Source organism: Xyrauchen texanus, chromosome 23 (genome assembly GCF_025860055.1).
Source record: "Xyrauchen texanus isolate HMW12.3.18 chromosome 23, RBS_HiC_50CHRs, whole genome shotgun sequence".
In the NCBI taxonomy this organism is placed as follows: domain Eukaryota; kingdom Metazoa; phylum Chordata; class Actinopteri; order Cypriniformes; family Catostomidae; genus Xyrauchen; species Xyrauchen texanus.
In genome coordinates, this window is record NC_068298.1 from 26,680,468 (window position 1) to 26,694,742 (window position 14,275).

Genomic DNA, 14,275 nt, shown 5'->3' on the forward strand with positions numbered 1-14,275 from the left:
TCCACTGAGGCTATTGCACCCGTAAACTGGAGCTCATATGTGCCCTTTTATTCAACACTTACCACTACGGGTCACTGGGGGCAGTGCTTTGAATGTCGGTAAGCACAGACCGAGTTTAGTTCAAGAACATGTAAACTACTGTTTCCAAATTGACTGAGAGATCAGTCAGAATTTGTATCCCCATTCCTTGAACACTCAAACAAGTTAGAAAGGCCGTAATACAAGTTTAACTGTGTCTGTGTTACAGTCTATCCAAGGACAATCCAATTGCCAAAATGTTATTCACAGATGTTTTCATAGTGGAATATAATGATAAAACTACCAACAATGAAAGAAAATGTCTACTGCTTTTAAGAGAGCATGAGATACTTGTATTTGAATTAAAGCCCCATCTGAGGAAGATCAAAGCCTGTTATTATATACAGAACACCTGTGTATAATCTCCCTCCAATAGCAAGCATCCTTTACATATATGGCTTAAGAAAAGGTTTGATAATCCAATGCCTGTGTGGGGGTTATATGATATAATTGTTGAACATCAGCTTATAATTTCTTACCAGATACAATCTCAAGTATCTGGTAATATAGTGATTTATGTGGATTGTAGAGTTGCCCATGCAGAGAGACATGATTTTGACATATTGCAACAAGATGTGTACGGTTGTCTTGACATGTGGCATTAGCAACAGGCTTGAACGTTCATTTGCTCAATCATCTGTCAGCGATGCCAGGAATGGGCCCTTGCCGCAGACATGATGTTATGACAGTAGCATCTAAATAACCGAATTAATAGGTCCACCTGTGCCCTCAACTGCAACTTAGATTAGCACACGGTTAATAATATATCAAAACATTTTTTTTTTTTCTTATTTATTGACCACCAAGGATGCTTTCAAAGTTTATTCATATGACAAAACTTATTTCATAACTTGTGTTTCACAGTTATATTGTTTCTCAGAGGTTATTTTTTGCATAAACAGACACAGACACACAAACAGACAGTTAATCATACTTCACTAATGGAGACCGGTAGAAGAAGCAGTTAATGCTTGGCTGGCTCTTCTTTTTCTCTCCTGCTGAAATAAACCAAGCAAAGATAACTTTCATTTGCCTGCTGCCTAATCTGTTATGAACTCAGGCCAAGCCTGAAAGCTTTCTCCATCAGGTGTATGTAAATCCGTGCTGAAAGTCTATTTCAGTAATAACAGGCAATTTGCCTATATAAACTGACTCGCTGACATGAGTGATGCTATTATCAATGCTACAGCTTGGCTTGATACACAATACACATTTGAGTATGTTTTATAAGCATTTAAGTCAGTATTAGAGAGCACTCTCAGGCCTTACAAAATACAAAGCGTTGTTTTCCTGTATGCTGCCATTTCATGCTATTGGAATTATCGTAAATACAAGTTTCCAACATAGAAGCTGCACATGAATCCCCCATTAAGTCATAATTATGACTTGTAATCACTGAGAAAATGTTATTAATGAGTTACCTAGCTGGGAGATGCCATAAACTCAGCGAAGGAGAGTATAGTTTCCATAGTAAAATACAATTTTTTTTTCTAAATGCTGCAAGCCTGTTAGTGCTTGCCTTTTCAGTCATTTGCATTTACGTTTATCAGTAAATATTTGAAACATATTGTACAGCTGACTAACATGCATTACAGTATCAAAACAATAGTTCCTCGAGAAATGTTTCTTATACTCTCTGATGAAAAAGCACTTGAAACAAGGGTGTACATTCCAGGGGAGATGGGGGTAGGTAACCCCCCCAATAATCAAAACAAGCAAGTTCAACCCTCTCAATATTTACACCATGATAAATGGAGACATGTAAATGCTTCACGCTTTTTCTCAGTAAAATGAATGCAATTTGTTCCTATCATTTAATTTATCATATATATATTGGTAACATAAAATGATATACTGCCATCTTAAAGGGCTTCCATACCCCTTAAGAGTAATGTTTCCATGTGTCTTGGGTGTTTGGGTGTTATGGGGTGAAGGCTAGTGATGGTGACGGCAACAATTTCATAGTTGCAGCAAAATCACTCTTTTATAAAGACAAAATTCTGTGTGCAGAAGACCAAATTAAGAAGAAAAAGTATTTCTATAAAAATAAAATAATTCTTGGGAACTAATAAAGCAAAGAGGAAAGGTTATGTTTTGCATTCAGTCGTTGTACTCTCCAACACCTTATTTAGCCTTTTTTCTTCTCTTTTTAAGAGGACTTGCCTTTGATCAGCAAGCGTCAGGATTTGAAAATAAGCTCCAGGCTTTTAAAAAATCTAATAATGAGATGATGAAAAGTAGCTAGTTTTAATAGGTAGACGTTTGTAGCATTCCAAGTGCTGATGACATTCAGAGTAAATTCAAGCGGATAACAACCTCCTAAAATGCATTGAGTTAGCAAGGCTAAAAATGTCCATCAATTCCATAAAAATAACTCCGGAGGGGCTCACAATTGAAAAAAAAAAAAAAGGTGGAGTAAGCTAAACTCCAGCAAGAAAAGTGCAGTTTTAAGGAGAGTCAGAGTACGAGAAAGGAGAGAGAGAAATTCTGGGTGAGATGTGAAACAATGCCATGCAGGTTTCTGTTGTGTGTGCGGTACTCGGGCCAGAGCAGAAGGTCACGGCTCTCAGTGCCTTGGCTATAATTAAAGCCCTCGTCTACACAAGCAGAAGTCAAGAGTCCTGTCCTTGTGCTGAGGAGAGCATTTGAAGTCTAGGGGAAAGACTTTGAGAAAAAGAGAGAAAGAGCACAGTGGAAATGTTATGTTCCCTGACATTTAAACTCAAATCCCTCTGAACAATATCTTATATGCTAAAGCACAAACTCTGAGGAGTGCAAAGAGCGAATGAACAAATATACAATCGCTATCAATAAGATCAACCTTTTCACTATTTGGTTATCTCAAACCTGCCCAACAGGAACCCTGATGCCAGTCATTCAGAGCTTGTCAGGTGTGTATCTGGTCTGTGTGTGTCCTCACACACAAATGTCCTCACTAAAACCCAACGGGGTCTCCGTCATTAGATAAAGCACTGGATAAAGAAAGAGTCATCCATATATACATGAGTGAGAAAGCTCTTAGCCGGATCTCTTTGCTCCACTCACTGTCCTAAAGCAAGTAAGACTTCAGTCTCCTAAGAGAGTGGCGTGTTCTGTATCTAAAGGCTGTTCTTTGATCAGTCCTGGGATTTCTATACATCATTATCATCACCATATGGTTAAAAATGAGACAGCAAATGAATTAAACATACTCATTGCTATTGAAAGGACACATCTAATACTCTGAAATAGACTTAGTCACATATGCACAAACACACTGTGCATACATGTGTCTTGTCTATTGATAAAAAAGGAAAACATTTTCCCATTACCATCTGCACAGATATCTCATTGAAACAAAACTATTGAATATCTTTCAAAGATTTAATTCACAAATCTCACAAAACTTGTACAAATGGATGCCTTAATGTGAAATGCATATCCTTGTGGAGTGCTACTATGGTACAGTACATCTTCCTCAGTAGTGTATGTTGTATCAGCTTTCTTCTTTAATGAGTTTTAACTATTTATTTAAGAGACGACTATATAGAAACCAGGAGAAGCTGCTAACAACTACATCTTAAATGCACAAAATCTAATTTACTTACAGATGTATTTTCGATTTTTACAAGGTATGTTTTTTGTGTCAAGGTAATACATATTAAGTTTACATGCAAGTAATTTATTATAATATTATTATCACTTTAATTATAATATCATATCATAGTGAGTGCATCTGATCACAATGGCCATGTTCACACAAAAGCAGAATATGGTTGTCATTCCTGTTTTGAGTGCTTAATATGGTTGCATTCATACACAGGTGAGTTATTTACGAGTGTGACATCCACATTCTATAACTGATATGACACCCACAAATGACATTTCAAGACTCACACCTTTAAGTAAATACGGTTGTCAATACAAAACACTGACTGTGTGAACAAAACCATATTGTGGAGGCGGAGGGAAAAAAAACTGGTCAGTGTATTGTCAGTGTATTGTCAGTGAACGATATTCAACCCTATGTAACCGAATGAATGAGATGAGTGGTGGTGATTGACATTTGTGAGCACCTATCAGCAAGGAGTTCTTCCTATTTAAGAGCTGGTTGGCTATGGCCCGTGATGCGTCACGTCTGGCTCTTCCCCTTTTCTGGTTTGACAGTAGCTACCGGTATGTGCCATTAGCATGTAGTAAGTTCTGATTTTAATTGCTGTATGTGTGGCATTAATGATTCATTGTTGCATTCTAGCTTGTCGTTTCCCCTCCCTGGTTCCTTCGGCTTGTTTTAAGTGGATTCTAAGACTGCTCACCTCTCAGGTATGTGCAAACTGTTCTGTGTAAAGCAGATTGTTTAGCTTAGTTTGGGGCTGGCTGATGATTTGAGTTATGTGCAATGTCCCTGTTTCTCAGCTAAACGGCGGTTTAAATGAATACTGTGTACCCGTGCCTGTGAAGGGATAATAGAGCACTTTGTTCTTTCCCGGTAAGTGTCGTCGTGCACGTAGTTATGTGCTGAGAAACTTAGCAGGTGATGCATGCATTTTAGTAATTGTGTTTTTCTCTGTTTGTATTTGGCTCAGGATTCTCCCTCTCGTTCATGGCGATCGGTTTGTTTGTGCTGTCGCTATAGTTACAGCCCTGTCGTTTCTCTGCTGCCAAACTGCGAGAACGCCGTATCGTCCAACTAATAAAGGAGATTGTTGCTGTCTGGTTTCATTAGATTATAGTTTATTTTTCTTTGGGGTTGACGCTCACTGATTTTTGGAACAAGGAGCACAGAACGACGCGTTTTGCTCCGTGTGAGCCTGTCTCCCCAATTGTCTGAATTTAGTTAATTTGTTTTCTTTACAAACTGTTTGTTTCTTTTATTATTTGTAATAATATTTGTATAGTTTCTTATTCGATTTGTTGTTGTTTTATTATTGTCTGCTCTATGATACAATCAAACTGTGATTTATTGTAATTATGTTTTGAAGTTTGTTTTTAATTCTTTTACAGTCGCTGGGGTCCCACGGGTGAAGGGTCTCTTGTGGTGGTGGTACTCCTACAACGGTTGCCGTGTGACACTTTCCAAGTGTTTTTTTGGTTGTATGATCTGAGAGCACGGTGGTGTGTGTGGGTGTGTGTGAGTGTGTGAGAAAGTGTGCTGTTGCCTAACTAGTCTTGTGATCACTTCTCCTGTGGTGAACCTCAGCCCTGTAAGTATTGTGTAGTTTTGTGAGTTGTGTAAATATTAGTTATGTAAAGTGTTGTGTATGTGTTTGTTATTTTTGTTTATTTTGAAACTTATATCAGTCATGCACTTCTAACAAGCCGTCATACACTGCCTGTTACAACGGATACTATTTTAAAGTGAATTATTCTCCTCTTTCTTTAAATGTAATTTTGTATAAATAAAATAGTATTTTTTATAATATCTACGTTTCTGCCTACCTTTCAAAGAGAGTCGGACCTGTGTGACCTAAATTCTTAGGTATCATTTATATTTCCCTGGGTGAAATTCCCATGGGTGGCGTAGTCGAAATTCCTTTTTGAAACCTATACTACTTGTGTCACACCTATAATGCCATATGTATCAAATAAGATACACAATGTTTGATGGCTCCTGACTCACTCTCTGTTCAAGCTGAAATGCAAAAAACATATGGTATGTCATTTTCACATTTATGGAACCATCCAGTGGTTATTCGTGAAAAAAGTGGTTTCGATATTTATATAGATCTATTTAAAATGGCAGCGACTTGAACAATTACTCTTATGTTGGGATAATTGACAGCTTATTATAATAAAGTATATGTGACAGGAATTATTATATTGTTACTGATATTTTCAAAATTAGTATTTGCTGAATATAAATAACTTATGCGTGGTTACAATTTTGTATATTATTTTATTGAAAAAGCATGTTGCATTTACATGTATCAAATATGATACAATTGGCTTTTGAGGTATATTTCTCAATCACCATTACATTACATTGACAGCCATTTTATATATATATATATATATATATATATATATATATATATATATACTTTTCTTAAATCACAGAGCTTTTAAAATTCTGAGTTCCTTAGACCCAGCAAAAAAAAACATTACAATTTCCCTTTTTTTATATGTCAATATAGTGCTTGCTGCATACAATTCATTTGATAAAAAGTGTTTATTGAAAAAAAATACAAAATAAAAATATTGTATTTAATGTGCTAAATTGAACAGTGATACATTTCAATCCATATTTATAGACCAAGGAGAGAAAGTTGTCATGGCCAAACTCTCAAACATTTGGTATCTCTACAAAGCCCAGGGAGCCCTCTGATAATACCCGAAGATTTATCATTGTAGCATGTATGGGCTAAAATATTTCTTATAAAAAAATGAATAGATGGGCCTATATGATAATAACCTTTGAAGCCAAATGTATCAAAATTATACATAAAAAATAAAGTCTTTTTAGATTTTTTCTAATGGTACAAAAAACAGTTTAATGTAAAAACACTTTTTAAATGGTCCTACACTTTGAGAACCACTGCTGTAAACTATGGTTTACAAGTATTATTTAATACTATTGGGTGCATAGAAAAGGGATCTTTTCTTGCGGTTCTCAGTCTCAAACACTCTCTGTATACAGACACTCCCAGAGTAGCAGGAGTCAAGAGCAACTCTTGTGAATTTCACAGTCTGGGGAATTGTTCAAATCTTTTCTATGTGTGTGTATATTGCTGCCATCAGGTGCCCATCTGTGACATCTCGACTTCAAAGAAGTTGTTGCGTACTACCTTGCAGACTGATTAATTATTTACACAGCATTTTCAATGCAGCACAGGCAAACGTTTTGTTCAGGAAATCTGCGGGTACATACTCCCATCTGGATCAATGATTAAGAGTGTCACTGTAAGTTTTCCAAATTCCTATTCTAAATTCACACAAGGCAGGTTAAATCGACAGCTAGCCTCAGTGGATGATGCTAGAATAATTTAGGTGATTGTCATTGAAGAGTGAGAGCGCGTTCCGGTCAATGCACCGGCAGACACAAGTCATTGGCCAGTCAGGTCAGCTTTAGAGATAAGCCTGCCCTCTTTCTGCTTGCAGTCTTAATTAAAACTCTTGCACTTCCTGATGCACACTTGTGCACACATCCAAAGATAGCAGGAAAGACAACCACCCAGCGCTGCTAAGTCTCCATCTCCTTCACTCTTTCTCATTCAATCACATAATTTTCCTCTCTTTCTGTCTCTGTTACAATCTCTCAATCTTTATTTAAATGGCTGGCCCATAAGTCAAGCTCAATGCCATGTCTTCTAACCCACGAGAGAGGAATTAAAATAAGGCCTGTCAGCCCCTCCATCCTCATCTAAGAACGAGAGAGGGAAAGGGAGGGAAATAAAGCATCTTAGTGCCAGACTTCCAAACAGGCCATGCTACATCAGGGCTGACAGAGGCTGCAGTCATGAGGCTTGGCTGGGAGATTTACAGTCAATTCCTCTGTTGCCTGCTGGGAGACATGTATATAAAGAGATGCTCAGGATCCCATACATTTATCTGCATTAACGCTGCTGCATTTACCCACAGCGGCAAATTCCACATTACATCGTCTCCATCAAGATTCCCTAGAGACTATGGGAAAGCCAGAACTAATGTCTGTAATGAGTTTCTACTGATATCTCCATATCTGTTTTAAGTGTTCAGCATGCTACTACCAGGGTCAACAACTTTTTGGCTCACTGGTAGGTGATTTGAGAAAAAAACTACTGGCCATAAATATTTGGTGCTTGCCAAGTGTTAATTTTTATGACATCTTTCACGAAATGGTCAACCATACTCATGCACCCATTCTGTAATGTATCCAATGCTTGGCTGAAGAGAGGAAATGTAGGTGGACATAGAAGGGTGTGTTTGTGCCTAAGGCTGGGGGTACTCATCCTTGATGTTAAATCTGGAAAGTAATGAGCTCTCAGGTGGGATTTATGGCCCACTGTAACTCATGAACTCCAGACAGAATGGATGAGAAGACCAGGCAGTGGCAGCTATTGGCATGAGGCCTGAGATATGTAAAGCCAGTCATCTGCTGAGTGATAGAGCCGCCTGCTGCCGCTCTCCCTGCCCAGCCGTCAGAGGCACTGATGTAGTTATGACTTCCTTTCCACCCTAAATCTTTCAGACCCTCTATTCTTCAAACAAATCACCGGCAAAGGGATTCATTTGGGATACTTTCAAACTCTGACATTTAGGAAGAGAGAGTGAGAGAGAGGGAGAAGAAGAATCTACACTCTGTGATTGTGGAATCAAATCACTGATTTCTGTTTTGTCTGGGGACACATACAAGAGAAAATCTGTGAGGTAAATTATCTTAGTCAATGAACTATGAATGTCATATAATGCTACAAGAAACAGCATTGTTTGTAGAAACAACGAACAGAAGCTTTCCAATTTATTCCAGAGAGAGTGGAACTAGAATGTTCAGTCTGGTTTAGCAGCCCACATTCTTGAGAGAATAAATATGCTTGGACCCAGGAGCTTCCAGTGCTCTTTTACTAAAGCCTTTACAATACTATCTGCTCCTACCTCAACCCTGAGATTCTGTATATACATTTATATTGTATATATCTTTACAGAGGTTGAATTCTCACTGTAACCTTCTCCTTCAGTTCCTTCTCTAAAGTCATTTCCTAACTGAGCCAGGCTTCCCCAAGGATCGCCATACAACCTTGCCTGAAATTGTTCTCAGCCACTCTCTGGTGAGTGAATGTGAGTGTTCAAGCATCAGTTTTAGGCCCTTTAATTGCCTGAGTGTTCCCTCGTAGACCCCATGTGTGTAGTGTGGTGTGAAACATCAAGATGGTTCTGAGACTGTTTTACCCATGTGCATTTCATCAATTCGTTCATGAATACAATTTGTGTCACTGGTCTTGTTAAAACTGGTAGCAATCGCGTTTACAAACAATGGTGAGCATGATTGTGTCACTGCATTTTTGCTCTAAAATTACATTTACACTCCATTGATGGTTAGGCTTAGGGTTGGAGTTTGGGTTAGGGGGTAGAATTAATAATAAAAACATTCCTGTTGACTGAATGACATCATTTACAACAAAAAAACAACAACTTGCTTTTGGCACCACTCTGTAGACATTTCACTCGTGCAGTTTATAAAAAGCCTAATTTACATATGAGGCATGTTTGCAAATGACAATTTTAAATACATTGCAGTATTTTTTCAGTGCATTTAGCATCAGTTTAAACTGGATGGTAGGTGGTTAATATGATGCAAATTTTTGCATTGAAATATTGTGCTAAAGTGTCGCAATTGTTTAGTGAATTGACATAGAGTGTTGAACAGTAACAGCTAAAAAAGAAAATGGAAGTAATTTGAACCAAGGTAGTTAACAGGAAGACATGTTTTCTTCCCTTAAAATGTCAGTAATTGCTGAGGGGGTGTAATGTCGATTACTCTCTGTCTTTCCCTACCACTCATCTCTCTCTTTTCAACTGGTACTCTTCAAAAGAAAAGGGGTTAAAAAAAGACATTTGAGTGTTGAATTTTTCCATTTCTTTTAATATAAAAGCCATCAGAAGTTCAGCTTAATTTTTACATACGCCTCAAAGAGCATCTCAGCACAGCTGAGTGGCACGCTTCTCAAGAGGCTTTTCAGTAAATGCTTGGCATAGATTTTCTCTTTTCCTCTCTTTTGTGCTTGTGGCTTGAGTGTCGTGGACTGAGAGAAAGGAATCAGAGGTGGTCGGACCTTTTCAAAGCAGGAGCTCCACCCTCTTTTCATGCTTCTGAAAGGTAGAATGTGAGTGTAAGTGTTAGAAATAAAATATAAAGAAAGAAACAGATAAATAAATAATACAGTTGAGCAAATGCAGTATAAAAAGTTTGCAACATACTGAGATGCGAAGAACCAAGATGCAGGCACCACAACAAAAATTAAACTAAACAATCAAATTAAATCACCATATACTAGAATAGCAAAAATTCAAAAATCACACTTTATAGTATGGTGTGACATACATCTGGCATGCATTTTACTCATTATAGAATATTAAAACACTTCATGTAAAAATATAGCAAACATTTTTTATGTGAGAGTAGAGTAGATCTGACAACGTATTTGTACAGGTGTTTTTTTTATTGTATGATGCATTCATTTTAAATTATTGTTTGCAGGTTAACATTAGTTAACTACATTACTTAACATATAATTCATATTTTTTATGCTAATTTAACATTTAAGGTTTTAAAGTAAAAGTTTTATACGTTACAATCAATGCAAGTTTAAAAATGATAAAAAAAATAATTATTCATTGTTAGTTCATGATTCCTAATGTATTAACTAACTGTATGTTAACAAATAGAACCTTAGTGGAAAGTGTTAGCATTATTGCTTATGATCAATATTAATGTAATTCAATGAATAAATGCTAACAACAGTTCAAAATCACAAACGTAGAGCGATCTGCAAGGTTGCAGCCAGGCTTGACGTACAATCACCATAATAAATACAAGGCTGGACTCCCCAGTGTTAAAGTAGAGTTCAGAATTGATTGTACTTACATGCGTGGTGTGTTTTGCGTTTAAAGAGTCTTTTCAGCCTCACTGCATTAGCTCTATGGGCAATTTCTCAACCATGCTGCCATTTATCTTGTCTCAGAGATGTATGCCACCATTGAAATATATCCCATTTTACCAGCCTTTTGTAAAACATATTATTTGGTAATGGTCTTCTGTTGCGGCCTTATGTATTATTGAACAGGTCTCATTTTCATTCAAACAACCTGTAAATCCTTCATAGTGGTGAGAGAGGACGAAAAAATATAATAATAATAATAATAATAAAAAAACGTAATAACTTTTCACACGGAAATTAGTCACCTTGTCTTTTGCAGGCAATTTTCTTTTGGTCGGCGAGGTATTTATCAAGTAGGGGAATATGCAGTTGAGAGTATGCCTCTGATGCTATTTTATTGGCTTCTATTTGCTTGAGCTCTATCCGAACACAGACTTATGCGCACACACACTCCCGCACAGTGAGGGTTCCATGTGATTACATGCAGAAATTCCATTTCCAATTTGACATGAGCTGTGGGTGGTTTATTAATCTTGCAGCTTTAAAGACATGCCATGTTTCCTTGACTTTTCTTTATTTCCCGAGACTGACAGTCCATGGATTCGTGTGAGATGGAGAAGATGGTGCAACTGGTAATATGCTCTGGGGCTAAGACATGCCTTTTCCTTGTACAAGTCTCTGAACATGTGTTTGTTTATGTCTCTATGTGTTTGAAGAACACTGCTAGAGCTGTTTCAACTATATTGTAATTATCTATTACGCAGCAGTGTACTGTGAATCTTTTGGGGGTGTCCTCATGAAACATTAATGTGGCCCGACCACAAGTAGTGATGTCACGCGCAAGCGTTTGTATCGGTTGAAATAGCATAGAGTGCAACAGTCTGGTTCCAGAAGTAAAACTTCTATTAATTGTTTACATACGAATTGATTTTCACCAATAACATATAAACCTTTTAAGGAAGACCTACCACAAGCTCTCAGGTTGTTCATTGATGGTATGTGCTTCCATTGAAGCCATCAGTCTGCGTTACTGCAACTTTATTGTTTAGCCATTTCGCTGTGTGATTACACTTCGCTGGGCTTAGACACATACAATCAAACTATGCAATCTGCATTTGTGCTGCTGTTTACCAACAAAATGGACTGAAGCGGTTGTCATAATGGACCAGCTGCTCAATTAGTCTTTTCAACATCACAATATCTTTATTTGTTATATGTTACAAACATTCAAACAATTACTAAGTAAAAGTATAAACCATCAGAGCACCCTGTTTTGATGCAACGCAGCGGCCAGGTTATCTAATGTCAAACAAAGTATATACAAACTAGTCAATCCACTCAATCCTTCTCTCATTCTATCCATCACTCATTCTAACCACTTCCGTGGCTGGGAAAATGGAAGGGCTAGTTTTTAGAACATTCTATGCTCTTCCTTGTATGCTTCACATTGCAATGAAAATATGGCGGTGAACATAGCCGCCAAGCGCGTTCGTGATCTCATCTATCATAATTAGTCATTATAAATATTTTAAAAAGACATTATATGTTTGATAATATATAATCTGACCTTCAGTCCACCCGCTGTGATATAATCTGTCCTGCCGTGCATCTGATGTGAAGTGTAAGGTAAGATTTATATTAATTACAGTGTGCATTAAAGAAGTCATGCTGGGAGATCCGTCAGTACAGGAGAAACTCACATGCAAAAAGGTTAAAAATCATGTTTGATAGTGCAATTTCTGGTGATCAACTACTGTACATTACCCATGGTCCAGCAGAAAAAGCTTCACCAATCAGAGAACCGCGGCCAATATAACTCTTAAAAAAATCCCAGGAACAAAGACCCCCCAGCCCCCCCCCCCCCCCTTCACCTTTAAACTACTTACATATTTGTACACATCATAATATTTTGCAATAAATTTAAAATATATTGTTTCTTTACTTATAATTAACAACCTAAAATCAGTAGTTTTATTTATTTTCAACATTTCTTTATTTAATTACATCATTCACAATGCTTTATGGGATTGTAGTTTGTGCCCTTGTGAAAGAAGAACACTGTCTTGTACCTTTTTCTTTTTGTACGATTTTCAAATACTTTTGGCCTCAAAACAAAGTTTGTAATGTTGTGATTCACCTCAGAGTTGGTCACCTCAGATAACTATTTTATGGAGGATTTTATGAAAAGCCTATGCAAAAAACGAATAAAATAACAATAATAGAAAAATAAAAATGAATGAGAAAAATATTTCCGGGGCTCAGATGGCTGAAAAAGTGGGCAGATACTGTCGCACTCTTTTGCTGATGGTGACAGTTCAACCCTCTCTTCAGTACTATCTGTGTTGAAAGATGTTTTATCTTTCTAGATTTCTGTCATTTAGAAAGGAAATGACAGTGGCTTAGACAAAGAGATTTTAATTTTAACAAATCAATAAACATTTAAAATGATTTTGGTGCAAACATTCTAGAAAGGAGTTCCATTATGAAAACATCCCATCATAAGACAGCAGTAGATCTGGTAAAGTCTTATTCTACAGCATCTTTACAATGCTGTGCTGGTTACAACTTGCCAGTCTTTTTTTGGTCCACGTTGCAAGTATGATCCCTTAATACATTCATGCTGCCTCTGTGTACCATTAAATGTCTTTGTAAAGACATAATATATTTGCCACTTCAAAAAGGCTTTTATGCAGAGTTAAGCGCTCTAGATTTAAATTTAAGAGTGAAACACAGTAATTGGCTCAAAATGCCATGAAGGGGGCCCTGCACCGCTGCGATGGTGTCCCATATGCCAGGGTATTTGTGTGTCATGTATTTGAGCAGGCCTAGATCTCTCAGACAAAGCTGTTCCCCATCCTTCCATCTCTCTTCTGATTGAACAATGGCCTCATTAATAACACTATGAAATATCCAATTAATTAATTAGAATGTGTTTCTAATTATGCAGAAAAAGATATCAACCTTGTTTGTAATTGAATACAAATGTGTTGTGTACTGCTTGTCAACTGAAGTGACATGATGGACGGAGCATGTCCACGCACATCTGGCCGGCGGGTCTCATCACTTCTGTGGCTGCGGCAGCACCAGCACCCTGACTGATCTTTTTTCAAATGGGTTGCTTGTGCCAATTGATTTTAATTAACATTTTTGCAATATTCCAAAAGACACTACAGCACTTATTAAAGATTGTTTAAACAAAGAACTAGGAAGTTCATCTATTTTCAAATGGATTGCAGCTTTTGTGTATAGGTGCAGTGGCAAAACATACACCTGATGGTTTGAAGACTTACAGTGGCCCCATAAAACACTTTTGGACACTTGCTTTATGCTTAAATTTACATATTTCATTGTACAATTAGATAACAAAATATCAAAGCAAGAAGGATTACGTCCATGTCAAATCAAACAAATTTCAGAATAAAACTAAAACAAATAACAATGTTTGTGTGTCTGAGTGAAAAATATACATATTATTTTAGCCTAATGAAATAGCATTCAGACATTTTAATTGTGGATTTTACTTTTATATTGTTTTAAATAAAATTTATGTATGTATATATATATATATATATATATATATATATATATATATATATATATATATATATATATATATATTATATTTGTTAGACTGATGTATGATT

General features: G+C 36.8%; 1 long non-coding RNA gene across 1 annotated transcript; it reads left to right on the plus strand.

Moving 5' to 3' along the window:
• Positions 1 to 4,311: 4,311 nt before the first annotated feature.
• On the plus strand, positions 4,312 to 5,412 carry LOC127617353 (uncharacterized). Its single transcript, XR_007967311.1, has 3 exons — positions 4,312 to 4,380; positions 4,474 to 4,546; positions 4,644 to 5,412. It is a non-coding gene; the product is annotated as an uncharacterized LOC127617353 (long non-coding RNA).
• Positions 5,413 to 14,275: the final 8,863 nt, after the last annotated feature.